The following is a 16,065-nucleotide window of genomic DNA, read 5'->3' on the forward strand; positions in this document are numbered from 1 at the left end:
TTTATTTTCTTGGTTTAAATATTCGCTAGTATAGGGCACAAACGCCAGCGATGATTAAGAAAACAGCACGGTGCGAATGTAATCTGATGGAAAGAGGCACGTTGCGCTGCCCTTCATTTGGAGTTTGAAGACTACTCCGCAGACGGCGCTCGTTACAGCAAAAAAGGTCCATTGTCACACTTAATTGTGCATCACTAATTGCAAAAAACAACTAAGTTGTTTTGGCAATCTGCATTCATTCGATTGCTCTAAGTACAAAAAATAATTTAGTTACGTATCAAACATGCGGCGAACACCTTTGAAACTGCGAGTTGTGCTGTGATAAACGCCCAGTACTAGGAGAACCAGACTTGCGTCAATGTTAACTTTCCTGATGCTGATTTTCGCAGTGACTATACGATCATTCACGTAACTTTCATTCAAAAAGTTTAAATTTTGGTCAATTATCAGTATAAAAACTGTCGGTGGCGCCTGTCTTAAGAGTAAGTTTAGACAATGACATTCATAGTCTTTATCATGATATGCACGACTGCGCTGCCGTGTCTCTTGAAATATTGTGTGAGAGGCATTTCATATTATTGGTTCGGAATATACATACTATAAAGTATTCACTCAATATTAAATGCATTCATATAAGAACTAATATAGTGACTGCGCCCATAAGGACATTCTTTTGTTTTATTCATGGTTCCTGTTTTTTCAAAGTAGATCTATCCACATCCCCGATCAATAAACGCTAACATGTAAAAACATCCGCTTTGTATCAGATATTTCAAAAACTAGCGTGTGCCTGCACGCCGTTCTAAAGAAATAGTTTAAGGAAATATATCGAAGGGCCCGCATTTGTTGGCACTTTGTTAGTATTTACGCATCCACGGCCTCTCAATGACAGGAATATGCCGCGTAATGCAGGAAACTCTGTCTTATCGAGAGGCTTTACTTTTATATTATTATAAATATGTGTCTTTCTTTCTGATTTGTTTACGATAATTGAAATGTAGGACAAAATGAGGCGAGAATACTATTTACCATAAACTGTGCCCCAGCCCACAACGTAGATGCTGGTATTTGAAGGCGGTTCTTCGTATTGTTCAGGAAGGCAGATTGGCCGAATATACTTTGTAATATTGACCGGTTCTTTTAATTTCAGAAGTGCAAGGTCTTTCTATAAAATAATTAGGTTAGTTATAACAAATACAAATTCAGTGTTTTTTAACAAAAATACATACCATAAAAAGGGTACAGTTGTCCTAAATGGGTACACAGACGTAATCCACTTCCATACAAATGACCTGATCTTCCAGATCCTCATGGACGACAGTTGTTTCACTTCTTTCCTGATGGACATTTTTACCTTCATTTCGTTGACAATGTACGGCATATTTGGTTTTTTTCGTACTTCCCAGGCGAACTGAAAGATAACCTGTAGTGTTCTCGTTCCTTGAAGCATTAGGGGAGTGGAAAAAGAATGGCAAAAATATGTATTTGATGATGCACTGCTGAAGTCAATGTCAAAACACAAAATGCCTCCACCATTTCAAATGACGTATAAAAAAAAAGAAACGGCTAGTGGGTTCAAGACGACATATCTTTCAGTCCTGATAACTACAGAATAGAAGAAACATGCACTATAGTAATGTACCGAGGGCTCCTTCTAAGACTGAGGAAAAAACTGCGGCAGTACGTTGATAACAACTAAACTCCTCGCACAAAGAAAATATATTTTTGGGGGTCAGTTACTCTCGGAGGAATCATTAATCAATAGAGAATAATACAGTAACTTCCACCAAAATGGCAATCATTACCGCTAATGAACGTCGCGGTCACATCACATATTTAAACAGGTATTGTTTTTAGTATTGAGAGTTTCGCTTAAAGCAAGCACTGAAAACCACACTGAAGCAGTTATCACACGTGAGTCGCACGACCTGGGAGACAAATATATCAGACTAATCGTCACGATATGGAAAAAAATAATAATTTAAATACAATTTGTGAATGAAGTTAATAATTAGTGAAAATAAACATATGGTTTCAATTATAAACTTGCAGAGCGTCATCGAGAGCCATTTCTTCATCAAATTTCAGAAGGATTTGGAGTCCGTAGAAAGCGCGGGGGTGAACCAGGTGTGCGACGTGGTCGTTATATATTCCCTTGTTTTCGCGCTACTATTCGCGACTCCAACTGAGCAAACGGCGCTTAGTGTTCCATATTCGAGCCTGCCCAGTGACGGTCTCGCGCTAATTAAAGTTTATGGAACGGGATTGTTGGTCGCGTAATGGTGAAAGCACGAAGCTGTTCCGTCATGGCCTGAAAGCAGTGTATTGAGTCGCCGATAGTATTGCACCTGTTACACGAACTGTAACCTTAACGCACCACCGATTTTCTCAGCTGCTCTAAATCTTGCTCACATTTAATGACTTGATGTTTCTGAAGACGCTCAGCAAGCTTCTCATAGGAACTATTTGTTTCTTTGCACTAGTTCTAAATTTATTTGACATATTTTAGTTAATTACTCTACTTTTCGTGATACTTAGTCCAAAACATTATGTTCCCTTGGTCGCTTAATTCACGTACATCGAACAAGTTACTCTAAATTTGAGCTTTTCTTTTTTTAACTATTATTTAAAAATTTCTTCTACCCCAAACCTACCCCAAAAACGCTTTTGCGCCTAGCATTTGCGTCTGAAAAAAGCGTCTGGCTTTGACGCTAATTTTTGCGTCTTACATTTTTACCATTATTACCGTCGCCGAAAATGTACTCTACAAAATGTGCAAAATATAGTATGATTTGTTAACGTTATCAACTCCGGTATTGATTTTCACGCATATGTCCAGGTCGCTATTATTCAAATGTGCCTTCCTCTAGGTCCGTGCTTCGGGAGCTCAAGCGTTTCATGTAATGCAAAACAAAATTCGGAGCACTTTATTATATTGTGTTTTATATAAAAAAGAAGAAAACAAAAACACTTTCGCGAACAACATAGGAGGCAAATCAGCAAAGCGTTCAACACGCCTCTGGCGGTCCTCCAAATCCACTTGTGTCGTGCTTCCGATCGAGTGGACCATGAATTCTTGCTCGAGATCCTAAAACGTGTCAACGAAGGCAACGTTCTTTTTGATTGGGTATGCGATTGGGTATAAAAAAAAAGCGAAAAAAAAGGTGCAACGCTGGACAGTCAGGAAGGGGTGCCCGTTGTACCCACTGCTATTTGCGCTCTACTTACAGCCACTGTGCAAGGCTATCCAAATGGATGAAGGAATCAGAGGGCTTCAACTGCTAACTAAACACCAGACACTCTAAGCGTCCGCGGATAATGTTTCCGTTATATTTTCTGAAGAGAGGGAGCTTTTGAGGGCGATGGACATAATTCGAGAGTTTTGTGCCGTATCGGAGCTGCTCTTAATCTAGACAAATTTAAAAGTACGAGGATGGGTAAGTGGGCCTGCACGCCTTCAAGCGTGTTAGGGGTGAAGTGGTCGCCCTCGCTGTAAAAGCACCTTGGCATACCGCTTCCGCTGACGCACCCGAGACGTAAAACATGGTCAGTCAAACTTCGGAAGATGACAGCGTCGCTCCTACCATGGCGCACAGGACGAATTCTTTTTATCCAGCGAAGCTTTGTGTGTAACGCTGTTCCCTCTCCTGGATTGATGTACGCGGCCTAGGGTATCCCAGTCGATGCCAGCTCAGTGTTGAAGGGACATCGGCTTTTCGCAACATTTCTTTGGCAGCCACCAAGGGGAAAAAAGCGAGGACCCAAAATTTTCTTTTTTACCTCAAGCCAGTGGGATTGGATTGTGGCCTGTCGCCCTTAAAGTTAAAATAAGTCCGTTCTTTTTGTTCAGAGACTCTGAACTAAAGGGATAATGAAATTACACGGTTGCCATTCCAGAGCCTTGGGGGCGCACCATAGCGCACTGGGTGGTTTGGATATCGGAGCAATCGAAAGCAGCTAAGTGCCTACGATTATATAAGGAAATTCCGAAATAAATCGAATGCTTTGAGTCAAGGCACTCGTGGGAGTATCTCCAGCAAGTGAAGAAAGAAACATTCTAAGGACGCAATCAGCAGCATATGTCCAGCTTTTTTTTACAGAAACGGTTCCGAATCATCCGGAGGAAAAGATGTCCTTATGCGATTGCGCAGCCCCCCTGTCTCCTCAAGAACCAAAATCTTCTTTATGAAGTTTCACACACAAACCCTGCCAGTAAACACTTGGTTGGAAAACAAGAGCGTGTACCTTCCGATCGTAACCAACTGCAGTTTCTGTGGTGACCAAAAGACCCTTCCTCGTGTATTTCTGTAACGGTGCCTTCTGTTTCTGGACTGGTTTTTGCTATATTTTCTACTGTAACTTTGAGCCAACCTTGGAATCTCTCAAGTTTTATTACTTTGCTGAGGAACTGAGAGCGGAGTTTGAGTCGTTGGTTGCGATGGCTCTTCACGCGCTGTGGCCGGGCAATGCATATGAAGGCAGCGCGTGTGCGGAAAGCCGGTGTTTCAGCTGTTTCGGAAGAGAGCAGAGTGAACACTGAGCCCAGTTAGCACAGCACCTTATGATGTCAACAACGTCTGGATCAATATAAAGCAGCAATTAAGAAAAAATCGTCGTGGCCCGCAACGAAAAGATTCCTGGCACAAGATATGTTAAAATACAGGTGGGTTAAAGTGTTTTGATGTTTTTCTCTTTGTATGCTCGAAAGATTTCGTGGTTTGTTTTGTTCAACCAATGACTTGGCCATGTGACTGGTCTGTACCAAATACAAACTTCTTTAACAAAAAGTTAAAAAAAAAGAGAAAAACTTATAGTGTATCTTGTGTCTGGCTCACAACCGACGGGTCGTGGGTTTATCCCGCTCCACCTGAAAATATTCAATCTTTTTTTCCTTCAGGCGATTTAATTACTAATTGATATTTCCCGATTTTCCGGTCCCACCGAGACCGGAGATTTTGAGACACGAGATTTTAAACCTATCGCTCTAAAGCCGAAGCGGGTCACGAAATTGGCCACCGCTCATCTGCTACCAGGTATTTTGAAAAGGTAGAATAACAAAATCAATAACTTTTACTACAAGTTGAGACGCATTTGGGTTTCGGCACATGCATGGCAGCCGTCAAAGAGGTAGAATCGTAATTCACTCACGTGCGGCAGTAACCCACTTATACTTTTTGATTAAAAAGAGTGATCGCCGATCGACTTACATCTGCGTCAATACTGTAGCTTTTTTTAATGTGACCCTGGCCCAAGGTGAAATATTTGAACATTGTTGCGGGTATCTACAATGAGATTTTTTTTGTATGGTTCTTTTTTGTGTCTGTTTATACGCAGTTACTTGGTGTATTTCCTGCGCGTAAAATATTTAAAGGCTCTTTACACAAGAAGAAAAAAAAGAGAGATACCTGTTCTGGGCAATCTACGCCGAAACTTCGAAGACGATGCAGGTGTCGGGATAAGTGCTGCCAAGAGATGGCTTACGCCACGTCGAGGGAGCGTCGGCCGAACGCGGTTCTTTTGCGGGCTGGTCTACTGTCATAACACCAATCGTCCGGCCGTCCCTGAAGCAGCGTGAGCCATCTGTCGGCAGCACCTATTCCTACGCGTGCATCGGCTCCGAAGTAGCGCCGTAGATTGCACAAAAAAAGGTATCTGTTTTGTTTTCTTCTTTTCAACCTGGTAAGTTTTTTTGTTTTTTTTCCAACTGTAAAATTTTATCTCTTTTGTGCCCCCCTATAATCAATTGGAACGCGATATGCTGAGAAACCGATTTTTTCGGGCCGCCTTAAGTGTCTTAAAACGTTAGTTCACATACTATAGCAACCTTGCCTCAAGAAAAATCACGTCAATTTTACTTGTTTGTATTTTGGAAAAATGTATTACTTTAAATTTAAGCCATTGTTTTGGGGTATTTCAGTTTCTGACGCATCCGGCCCTGGTCTTCTTCTTGTTGCCTTCCTTTCATATATCCAACATTTCCAACACGCTCTAATTGCCCAACTGTACTTGTTTCGATCTCAAGAACCGTAGGAAAAATGTCTGACTCTTCGCTGAGCATTAGTACAAATGTCTCCATTTATGTGGAGATGCAACATATATGCAGGTGCACTTTAAATGACATATCTGTTATCTTGTTTCAAAAGCCAAAAGTATCGTTTTCCTCTCAACCATTAAATTATTGTAAGAACTACTTCGCGCGGCATATGATCGATGCGCAAACATTACCTTTTTCTTTGGGTGGAAACAAGTATAGTGTCTAATTTTTAGAGTTCCTTGGAAAGTAGTTATCTCAGTTGTAGGTCAACTACGTCATTTTAATGATATAAAAGAGAGTACGGCTAGCCGTCAATGTCAAATTCTTTTCCAAAATATTCGATCGAATTAATGCACAATACGGACTACGATTATCTGACTCATTCTACCTCTTGCGTCTTTTGTCGCTTACACGCTTTCTCATATAAGCATCGGGCAACAAAATTAAATTCGCAATTAAGCAAAGAGAGATTGGTTCTCAAGGTTTAAGTTGTTGAAAATGGTAACTGCACATTCGCATTTTTTTGTCGACAGCAACGGTGAACAATAGTAGTGGCACTACTGACGCAGGCGATGAGGTATGCAAACAGTAATCAACCTTGCCGTCCGCTCAGCTCGCTATGCATGCCTCTGGCGATCTTTCTTTATTCGCTTCCCAGGAAACGAATAACCGTTTCCGGCAGACACATATTTCTGTTTAATACGACGCTGTGGCATAAGACTGCACGCAAAAATACCCAGTACACCCCTGCCCTTTTGCCTTCTGTATACATTACGAACCGAGAGGCCAGCACGAGAAGAACACCAGACTCCGGCATCGTCTGCTCCGCGTGCCCTTAACTAACTTGTTTCGGCGCACCTCGCCAGGGGGAGGAGTGGCGCCGAAACTACAGGGTGTCACAAAAAATATGTGAATATTCTTCTTTACTTAGCGCTACCTTTGGGCGGAGAATGAGCGTTCGGCGACGCCTAGTTTATTTTTTGCGGCAAAAAAATATGTGTAAATTTTTTGTTGTGACACCCTGTAGAGGCGGACAGCCCTATCGAAACTGACGTAATGAAAACAGTAGGGCGTTTCTTTTCAAACACCCGACCTCCGCCGTGCTTTGGCTGGGCACGCGTGGTCAAGGTGCACGTGACGCCTAAGCGCATCGAGGCTAGGAAGCTGGAGGTGGGACTACTGAAGCTCCTCCCTGCCGTTCTTAGCTTGTCAATGACCATCGAGTCAGACGTATAAAGGAGATGACGATATCAGGTGGCAATGCAGCCGTCTGCGTTTCTTATGTACCATCTCACACCCGCTCGGTTAGTTTGTGTTAATGGGGTTTTCAGGTAACTTTAGTTCATCCTTGGAAACGGGTACTTTGTTGCCCAAGGGTCTCAAGTTATGTTTAAGGCGATTTTGGTTATAATTTTGTACGTTTAATAAGCATAATAACAGAGCCAACCCTGAAGGGGATGGGGCTTTTCTAGACGCCTTTTACCTTATCCGCCTATACTTTTATCAAAATTAAATGGTTATTTTTATTTTAACATTTGATTCATTTGAAAGTGGACAAAAAAAAACTCTCGAGCGTTAGTGTTGCATTACGTATTCAGAAAGACTTTATTAAACATACTTATTTGTTCAAGAAGATCATCTTGAGTCGCGCTCCTTATGACTAAACCCCTTTGAAAAACTAGGCGCAATGGGGTTGCATTGGGGCAATGTTAGAAAAGTACATTTATATTTTTTTATCGCTTTTAGAAAACGATATTTTATTTAAACCTTGCTGGTTTTTTCTCCGAGTTTTAAGCTACATTACGCTTAAATGAACTTTTAGATGAACAATTTTTTATTGGTGTTTTGAAAACTTACGATTGTCAATATTTTCAATTCGGGTAATAGACCATATGAAAAAACATTCGCACTTAAATTGTTTTCTACATTTTTTTGTTTGTTGCATGAATTCTTGGCTATTTATAGACGCTTTGCAGCAGCTGTTCATAGGCGCCGACATAACCTACATTCAATTCAAGAACGCAGCTCAGGGGCGCCCATCGGCCTAAATGTCCCATGAAATTTAGCGGGAAATTGAATTGGTGTTGAGGTCACGTGGTGTCAACTTTCCCGCCATATCTAGCGGAGAAACTAAATTTGTTCATCGGTGACGGGACACGAAGTCAAGTGACCTTTTCTAATCTTGGACCATTGTAAGAAGGAGTCCTTCGGATTACATCGTCAAGGTTCATCAGGATAACATGTCATTGTACTTTTAGGTCGCGTCAAACGCAACTGTTTTGGTTTTTAGTTTGGGGCATCATATCTTTGCTTTAGAGGAAGGAGAGGTGGGTGCTTTTGTAACATTGATTGCTGTGCACCATAGAGATTGCCCAAAATGGGCAACTAGGGCAGCTGAAACTTCTCTTTTACAAACTTTACCACTTCACCTCGGTCGGCCACAAGTAGGTTGATGGAATAAGGTGAGATGAATACGAGCTTCTCACCAACGACTTCCGGGAGTTTATTTCCTTTAAGGCATCGACGCTCATCCAAGCAACACTTGTGTGCCACTCCTTTCGTTGTACGAATAAGTAAGAGCGATGGTACGAGCGAAAAATTCACCTCAGAATGCATTATGTTGCAAATGTCTTCCGATATAAAGATGATTTTCTGGTTTTGTTAGATTCCGATATCTTGTCCATTCTTTCGGCAACGACTCGAGTTTTAGGCATTTTTAGTGATTGCCTTTGACTCATGCGGTGCCTGAGGCAGGATGTATCCGATTCTGGGGTTTGATTCTAAATATTTGTCCAGGTCATGTTTGTGGGGTCTATGAACCGCGTGATGGAAACCCTCTGTTGCCCCTCGAGTCAGCATCCGCAAACATTGTTAGGCGAGTAATTGCGAGGACTTGCTATACTTATGTGCTGCGGAGGTCTTGTTATCACAAAATCCAACATAGCTGTGACAAGAAAAGTGAACACCTCGCAGATGCTGGATTCCCCTCACACGTGTTAACAACCGTCACCGAGTCTCTGCTCAAAGATATCAATGGCAGGGCTGTGACAAGTGAAGAACAGGTCAACAAATGAAAGGGAAAGAAGAAAGTTCGTTCTCAGTCGCTATATTCACGACTTGGCCCACAACCTAAAACGCATTGCGGGCAGGTGTGACGTCCACGTTTTATTTTCCGGACGAGTTGTCCAGGTTGTGCGGAACTGTTCACCCCTCTTCAAAAGATACCACGGCTTGCAACATGAGGCATCGGGGATCGCTACCTCGCGTGTTCTGAAGAAGTGGTTTATTCTCTCCCTCTAACTTGTAGCAAGCGTTATGCTGGCCAGACGAGCCGCTGTCTCAATGACCGCTTAAGAGAGCACGCTTACAGTGTCTCTAAAACCGTGTCTGGTCATCTGGGTGTTCATTGCCGTGACTGTGGAAGAAGCATCCCCTTTAAACTATCGTTTAAAGCGGATGCTTCTTCCATAAAATTGCGACTTATACACGGAAACATTTATTAGGCCAAACATCGAAAAAACGAAAACAAGACATTGATACTTTGCATAATTTTTACCACTTCAATTTAAAAAAGAAAGTGAACGACCACTTATCCCATTATATATTGGCTTAAGAGTGCAGTTACGAGAAATAGTTATTTTTTCAGTTTTTACAGACATTAAAACAGAGAAGTGTTCCGCAAAGCATTACGTAATTGCAGCCCCAAACCTTGTCTGCCTCGTCTGTGTACGGTCATAATCGCAGTTACCGGAAACAGAGGAACGCTTGGCATCAGACGCTATCGGAGCAGTCGGCATGGCAAGGCTGCAGTATAGTGATTTGGACGGTCTGCAGTTGTAGCTGCGTTGGTAGGGTGTTCTGGTAGTGCCCGAGAACACGCGCACTTATGTTCCCGGTAACGGTTATTGAAATAGTATTCTTCGTGAACAGTCGGATTTTTATTAAAAAAAACACGTAAACCAATGTCAAATCCCCGAACTCAACGGGGGCTCTTGAAACTTAATCCTTGTTTTGGAGAAAAAGAAGATGGAGTAAATGTATACATAGGTATAGCAATGAGCAGCAGTCAAAACAAACTGGCGGCTTATTAAAACGCCACCGCAAAAGAATCGGTCTTCTGCAGTATACAGCCCCACCATCCACGGCCAGGAGCCCGGAGCCGCCTCGGTACCATTACTAATCCGCTCGGAAACGGTATCCTGCACTCCTCGTCGTCCACATATCTTCTTTAAATCATCTTTCTCTTTGCCTGTGTATTTTGAGCATACCCCTGCTGTAAATGGAAAGTAGGAGATAACCGTGTTTATATGATGGATTTAGGCGGTTTTAATTATTATTAATGACAACTTAAAAATAGTTTGGGAAAGTTTGTTGGAATGGTGGGGATCAGTTCACTTACACTACTTTCATAAAAATTCAACTGGGCAAAAATAATCAAATGATTCCACGTCAACTAAAGAAAAATAGTTCCGAAAAATATCACGAGACTCGCCGTGAAGGTTGACATCGCGTTCTTGAGAGCTATAGTCGCATTTTGATTAAATCCTTCCTGTTACATTTATTTATATTATAAAATTTACGTATCTTGGTGCTGTTTGATGAGATACAAGAGATAAATAAAGAAAAAGGCAATTAACCATAAATGAGATTCTTTTCTACAGCAAAATCTTAAGCAAGGTATAGTTTTCTGAAATGAACGAAGAACACATCACAGCAGAGAAAAATTGTTGTCGCGATGTCACCATTAATTAACATCTCATAGCGGATTATTTTAAAAAGGCCCCGAAAAAAAGAAGAAAATTAACCGTTTGGATGGGACACGCGTGTTAAAAAATTATTTTACGCGAAAAAAAACAAGAAAGCATTTTAGAGCAATATTGACGGCGCTAGGTGCGGTTGAGTCGGCAGTCACCTCCTTTCCACTTGTTTTTTCTCTCGGCATTCGGGCGCGTGGAGGAGAGGTGGATCGGCTTCGCCTTCAGGACCGAGATAGTCATTCCGGAATTACCCATGACGTCATGGACTTCGCGCGCAGAATTTCAAATAAATCTCTCGCCGTTAATATGGCTCTAAAATATCGTTTTTGCATTAAATTTTTTCGTCGACGCGCGTTTCCCAACCAGACTGTTCAACTTTTTTTTTCCTTTCAAATGCCCTTTAAGGAAGTAAAGATGTGAACAAAAGGATGTTGGTCACACTGTGTTAACAAGTGCACATTCTATAATTGAGACCTTTCTATGTACGCTATTTTCTTCGTGGAAACTTTGCTTTGTAATACGTGCCCATTTAGGCACTCTCAACATTTTTTTTTATTTCAGCCTTTTGTTTTTAAGAGCCCCCCCCCCCCCCCCCCCCCCATTACAAAGGCCACATAAATAAATGTGGTACAAATGAGCACGCTTTCAGAGCTGTGATTGTGTTCAAATGAACGTAAGAGCGTTGTTTCAGTCACTTATGTCCGAGTCCCACTAGAGCGACAAACAGAAACAAAAGAGAGCGACAAGCCTCAAACGCAGGTCGCATGCTCACGATGGTACTTTTGGCAGACGTTTAGTCGTTCGGTGCTCGCAAAGTAAGCACGTGTGATTGCAAGCCTGCCAAAGACACCATCGTGTTCATGGTGCTCGTGTTCGAGCATAGTCACCTTTATTCTACAAAGCCTGTCAAATCGCGAAAGACTGGATTGAGGCCTGTTCCTGTTTGTTTCTGTTTGTTGCTCTAGTGGAACACGAACGTCAAAAAACGCAGTTGAACAGGATACAAACTCGCAACGCCTTTTTAGCAACACTCAAAATACTTCCAATATGCATAGTCTTGAATAGAAAACAAACAAATTTTGAGATGTAAACTAGCTGTTTTCCCAAATATTTGACAAGGTGAAAAGCAAGTCATTAATTTTTTTTTTTCTTTTAATATTAGCGAAAATATAGTCCCCTCGCTTAGGTCTTTCTCAGTAAAAATGTAACTCTGGGGTTATTCTTCTAAGGGCCCTTCACCACCAACACAAACACCTTCCCCTGGGAAACCTAGTTGCCATAAGTTTAGTTCATTCCTCACGGATCTCGATTATAAAACAGAATTGGAGAATGTGGGCGGAGAGGTCCTAGAATAATTATGGCGTAGAGGGGATTCAACTTGATTTAGGCATGGCACCTGTTTTTCTATTGTCTGTGGGCAGGCTCGCTTCATAAACCGTTTGGATATGACTGCACAGAGGTGTCGCTTCCATAACCCGAGAAACGCGCAAATTATTCTCAGGGTCGCCCCTCCCTTTAATGGTCTACGTGCTCAGTCGAGCTGCGTGTTGTTGTAAGAAAAAAACGCTTGATTTATCTTGATACTACGGATAAAGTCATAAAAGCAGAATGTTTTTACGCGCAGTTCTTCGGTGTTTGTGATGGACATTGCAGTTTCTCATTTATTCGGTTAATTCATGTTATTTTATTTTAGCTGTCGTTTTTATGTGCTTTTGGGCACGTCTTTTATTTTTCCTTTATTTGAAATTTCAGTCAACTAATCGAATGTGGACAAAATATCACCGAAATACGGTGCTCGCGTTGAAACATTTAGTACAAACCACCGTAGTAGAGGAAAAGTCACGTAGCTTTGCGTCTATATGCCACATGCAAACTTCTTGCCAACTATAATCATCATGCTATTCGCATCCTGTTTCCTTTCACATCTTCCAGTTGTGGACTAGGCGCATCTCCATTCAACTAGGTTTTCATGATATTAGGAGAATTTACTTGTGCACCGAGTGAGTTCCTGTTTAGTTTCGGTTTAAGAAAAGAAATACAGTAGCGATATTTTGTAGAAGGAATAGGCAACTTTCGAAATTTCCTGCATGCAACACTCCGTGTGTGGCATTATGGGGCATCTTTGGACATGGTATGGTGTACCATACCCTAGCCATGGAAAGGAATGACGTGGTTTCGGTTTCGATCGCCGCGTCTTCACAGCACTCCAGGAAAATTAATTCAACGCTCGCTTTTTGCACCCATTCACCCTCATGACAGCTTTCATTGAAACACAAAGCTACATGGGCAGTATCGGCATGCCTAGAGTTAGCGAGGGGGGCCGCGTCCCATCCCTATTGAAAAATTCTGCGAGAACTTCCACTGACATCCGGTAAAAACTGGTCAAGTTTCACCCGTTTTCTTCTGAAGCCAGCTCATTTTACCAGTATTTAATAGAAGAATTGTCGGCAGCTACTATCGGTCACCAGATTTCGCTGGAATTTTACCGGCAGCCACTTTTGTTTACCAGACGACCCGGCTTTGCTGGAAGTTTCACCGGCTGTCATTCGTTTCCCCATGCACCCTCTATCCCTTGCATTGGGTGCGTGGAAAAAATGTGAGGGGGACTTTTGTTGTCTCATTTGAAGAAGCCCGGTTTCTTTGTCTTTCAACGAGCATCGGCAACGAACGGACGCTCAGTGTCGGCTTCCCGTACCATTCACGCGACCTGTATCGTTCAGAGCAGCTGGGTATGCGGATAAACAAAATCTTCCAGTGACCTTTATTTGCGCCTCTTCGTCCCTCTGACTTCAGAAGCATCCAGCGAGAGAGACAGACGCCCGAGAGGCCATTGTGTCAGCATCAGTGACGACACCGTGACTGTGACCATGATTTTTCAACGGCGCCGGATGTTGCTTGCGCGTGAGTGGTTTTCGCTAAACGTGCTACTGACAGTGAGTGTGTGTGTCTGTGTGGTTCACCTGCTCGGTTTGATTAGTTGAACTACCGTACATCTAGGAGTTTACCCAGCTGCATTGGGAGTACACTGAAATATATTTTTTGGCGACAAGTAACTCGGTGTTTTCTATTTGTTCTGATTTCTTTTGCCTACAGCTTTTCAAAATATTTCACTGTTATCGACCTTGTGACATGAAGACATGGAACTTTCAGGTCTTTATGAACTAACCGTTTTAATTATTACCGAATTGTCCAGCAGCTGGTAAACTTGTACCGCCCACAATTCACAGGCTTCTTCCTAAGTGCCTTCGGTTGACGTTCGAAGAAAAAAATCGCAGTACGTTCTGGTGAAGTCCGGGAAATCCGGTGGTTTCCGATACATTCTAGTGAACACCGCAAAATTCGCTGACTTCTGGTAAGTTCCGGCTTTACCGGGAGTAAAAAGAGATCCTTAATTCAGTAAAATAGTTTTTTTTTCTGGAAATGAAATGCCGGCAAAACATTTGGTCACTTCCGGTAAATTCCGGCATCACCGGTAGTGAAAAGAGTCCCATAATTTTGTAAAATAATTTGTTACTGGCAGTTAAATTCCGGTAAAAAAATCTTTTTCAATAGGGATACTTTCGTGGTAGCCTGGCTACAACTCAAGAGTGCACTATCACCCTCCCGAGTGACGGATTTTTTTAATGAAGTCTAGGGTAGTGGTGAATATACACAAGCTCGCCTGCGCTGTCGCAGTAATTTCGTAGAAATTAGTTTTTATACTTTATTTAGATATTTGCATGGACGTCAACGCAACAGCGTCATTATATTATTAACGATAAATTGATAACGATTAATTGGGTTAGAATTTCAATCAATACCTGGTCCGACCTAAAACATAAAACAGGTTTTCCCAAAGTCTTTGAATTTAAGATCACTTAATTATTGAAATAACAACACTGCATACAACTCCAGGATTTGAGCGCCTAACTGTATTGGTGAGGGAAACATTACAAATATATTTTTGATATCTCACATTCCTCACAAATTTTCTATGTGTGTAGCAATTAAGTCGTTTTGTTCAACGCAGTACCTGTAGACAACAAGGAACTTTGCATTAAAATTAACACTAACGGTTAACCAAGAACTTGATATCCGATTTTCAAAACTCAATTATTTGCACGTGATAACTGACACTCAAACTGCAGATTCACTTAATGAGCAACGTGCAGAATATACCATTTCAAGCGAAGAAGGGGAAACTCATAACAACGATACGTTTAGAATTATGTTTTTCTGCAGTTGTATATGAATGTCGAAAGCATTTTTTTTTTCATTTCATAACAGGATACGCAACGGTCCCATTGTGTAACCTGTTATTTCGCAGCTAAGCATTTGCTAGGTAGCCAACTTCAAGTTTCAGCGTAAACAATTTATTGAACAACACGGAGGTTTCTTAAGAACTGAAATATCGGAGGGCATGCACATGTATGAAAAAGCAACCCTTATGTCTTTTCGCTTTAATCTTAGCTTTGTGTTAAAACTGCGCGTAATGTTTGTTTGCTTGTTTTTTCTTTTCTTTTTAATACGGCACATTTGCCGCAAACCTTGTCTTCCAGAACATCCGTTCTGTTCGAAGCAGATTTCTTATTCCGTAACGCAGCGCTTCCATCTTGACCGTCTAAATAAATCACGCACGGAAAATGGGACGCGTCCTGCGCTTACTTTTTTGCGTGATTTGGTCGAGCCGGTGATTTCAAACACACAAAAACGACGAGAGCCATGACGATGCATGTTTGGCGGTGCACGCCTGGCTCCATCGGGTTGTACCGTTGGCCTGGTTGGGGCTAAATCTAGAATCTAGCAAAATGTAATATTTTCAGTCTTGCGACGTTGGGATTAGTGGATAGCGATTGTACTTTGCATTTTGTAGCTATGAGCTACTGGCTCATCGAAAGAGACCCTTGAGTTACTGGCGGAACATTCTGAATCTTTCAGACTTTGGGGGAGGTTTAACTATTCCAAAAATTATTTTAGGTACATTTTGCTCCAATTTTACGAACTAAGGCACCCGAGTAATCAATTTTATTTCTTTGCAATCCTAGATTACGTTTATATTTTTGAGTAATTAAAGTGTTTTGACCTTTGATCGTGAGAGGGAATGTTTACTTACCGAAAAACGTGCTGACAATAAGCATGAAACCGAGTTGGCGTGAGCTCATATTTCCTACCTACAAGACGAAAACACGCCGCTTTCGTTGTTGAGCGTTTAAACCAGGTTATTTATTATATCTAAGCTATCGATGAATGAGAGAAACTTCTGGCTACACTTACGTACGGTTATGTAGATACTGA

At 41.7% G+C, this 16,065-nt stretch overlaps 1 pseudogene; it reads right to left on the minus strand.

The window, feature by feature from the left end:
• Window positions 1–1,021: 1,021 nt before the first annotated feature.
• On the minus strand, window positions 1,022–15,932 carry LOC120841182 (annotated as a pseudogene).
• Window positions 15,933–16,065: the final 133 nt, after the last annotated feature.

The sequence above is a fragment of the Ixodes scapularis genome, unplaced genomic scaffold (genome assembly GCF_016920785.2).
Source record: "Ixodes scapularis isolate PalLabHiFi unplaced genomic scaffold, ASM1692078v2 PGA_scaffold1__304_contigs__length_218370807, whole genome shotgun sequence".
In the NCBI taxonomy this organism is placed as follows: Eukaryota; Metazoa; Arthropoda; class Arachnida; order Ixodida; family Ixodidae; genus Ixodes; species Ixodes scapularis.